The sequence below is a fragment of the Pteropus alecto genome, unplaced genomic scaffold (genome assembly GCF_000325575.1).
Source record: "Pteropus alecto unplaced genomic scaffold, ASM32557v1 scaffold131, whole genome shotgun sequence".
In the NCBI taxonomy this organism is placed as follows: domain Eukaryota; kingdom Metazoa; phylum Chordata; class Mammalia; order Chiroptera; family Pteropodidae; genus Pteropus; species Pteropus alecto.
Genome location: NW_006434709.1, coordinates 4302197 through 4304681, shown reverse-complemented (window position 1 = coordinate 4304681; position 2485 = coordinate 4302197). Strand labels below are relative to the sequence as shown.

The 2485-nt window shown below is 34.2% G+C and overlaps 1 pseudogene; it reads left to right on the top strand.

Annotated features, from left to right (window-relative positions):
* Positions 1 to 1327: 1327 nt before the first annotated feature.
* On the top strand, positions 1328 to 1817 carry LOC102889222 (annotated as a pseudogene).
* Positions 1818 to 2485: the final 668 nt, after the last annotated feature.

Below are 2485 nucleotides of genomic sequence, written 5' to 3'. Positions count from 1 at the left end.
GAAATAAGTGTTAACACCGATCTTCAGAAGTTGTGGCTGAGTGTGGTTTAATAGCTAAACTTGTCATTTTATTTGTATTTCAAAATAAATAAATCTGCTATTGATGTTTTTCCAAACTATGTAATGTAAAATGTCTACACTATCAAGATTTTTCTAGAATATAGGCAAACATACTATTAAGAACTATAAAGAAACTATTATTTTACTAGTTATAATTTATTTGCTTGTTTTCTTTTTAAAGCGAGGATGTTTACACTAAAGGAAAAGTTTTCATCACTATGTCTCAATTACCAAAATCTGCAATCATTGCTGGCTTTGGGGAACATTATACAACTAAGCACCAATGCAATTCTCCAATGGTTCTGATATCATTAACAACATTTCCTAGAGTCAGTAGTAGTAAATAAACTCCTAAAAAATTTCTTAAAGGAAGACTCATTAGGCAATGATAGAGACTAACCACCCCACTGAAACAATTACCAAAGGGAAAACATTATTTTATGAAGTTGTTTTATAGTAGGTATTTTGTTCATATAAAACAACTAAAAGAATAATCAGTATATTTTTTCATTATCTCATAATCTCATAACATGGACAGTAAAGAAAGATTTGCTGATATATTTAGTGTGTAAAATTTGTAAATAACTCATAAACTAAATAAATATTTGAAAATATGCTTTAACCAAAAATAGTATAACTATAACAAGTAATCTGTATAAGATAATAAGATAATTTTGTCTCTCTAACTTTCTAACCAGAATCAGGTAACACGAGGACTTTTGCCATTTTCCATGGAGTTGCTGATACCTAGCTACCCAACCTAGAATACTCAGAAACTCAGATTTGTCCAGTAATATTCAAGCTCCTTTTTGGTTGATTCTTGATGTGCCAACTATTTAAGTGAAACTTGAGTTCTCTCTGAGAGGCTACATTTCACATTTCTACCTAGAGAAATCAAGCAAACACACTTTGAAATGAGATTATACATCTCAGGTCTCCTTTGAAAAGCAATTCTTCAAGTGACCGTAAATTAACTATGGTTATTCTCTGGAGAATTTCAAAGGTTCTTTCCTGGAGGTGTGCAGTGGTGGAAAAAAAAGAAAAAAAGAAAAAAAAGAAAAAAAGAAAGAAATTCATTTAAAAATTACACCAACTGAATGCTTTTCAAATGTTAAAGTGAGATTTCAAGGATTCTACCATTATATAATTACTACAAGCAATTGTTCTAGTCCTTTTATACACTATAAATAAGAATGTATTATATTTAATTATACTCAACAATTGAGCTACAAGGCTGTAAATTTAATTTTATGTTTAAAATAATATAATGGCCCTTTTCACGAAGAGGGTGCCTAAAGCGAAGAAGGAAGACCCCGCCTCTCATAAAGTCGAAACCAAAGTGCAGCCTTTGAAGGCAAAGAAAGTAGTGCCGAAAGGCGTCCGCAGCCACAAAAAAAGAGACGATATGCACGTCACCCACCTTCCGGTGGCTCAAGACACTGTGGCTCTGAAGGCAACCCAAATGTCCTCAGAGGAGCATCCCACAGAGAAAGAAGCTTGACCACTAGGCTATGGTCAAGCTCCCCCTGACTACTGAGTCAGCCATGAAGGAGAGAGAAGATAACAATACATATGTGTTCGTTGTAGATGTTAAGGCCAATAAGCACCAGATCAAAAAGGCTGTGAAGAAGCTCTATGACCTGGACATGGCCAAAGTCAACATCCTGATCAGGCCTGATGGAGGGAAGAAGGCATATGTTCAGCCAGCTCCCCACTATGATGCTTTGGATTCTGCCAACAAAATTGGGATTATCTAAACTGAGTCCAATTGGCTAATTCTAAATATAAAATTTTTTCACTGTAAAAAATTAATTAATTAATTAATTAAAATAATGTATTTTTTGTATGGATTATGTGGCATGGTTTTTGCTATCTCACAAGACTCTATGAGATCAACACTACTCTCCCTCTCTCTCTCTCCCTCTATCTCTTTCTCCATTTTGTGTAGTGTGATATTAAATAACCTAATAAAACAGAATATTGGGTGCTTTTTCTTTCAATTTATCAAAAAATGTTCCTTGGATAGAGTAACTCACTTTGGACCCTGTGCCAGGTCCCTAGCACATATCTTTCACAAATGGCTTATAAACACCAGTAGAAACATAAAACTGCTGACATTGGCAGAACTTCCAGGAATTATCTTAATCAAGACATACAGTACCAAGAAGGGTTAATATCACTTGAAAGTAAAAGCTTTCATGCCAATAGCAAGACCACTCTGTACTCTACTAGGTCAGCACTATAATCAGGAAAACTGCCTCTAGTGTCCTTGTTTGGAAATGCTATTATCATGTATATATTTTTTTCTTTTAACAAGAGTAAACTACTTGGAGATGTCCCCATTTATTCTTGCTTGCACTAACCCCTGATTCCACCAAGGCCATGCTAGTCTAGCATTTAAATGACTAAATTAGTTACTTTATCA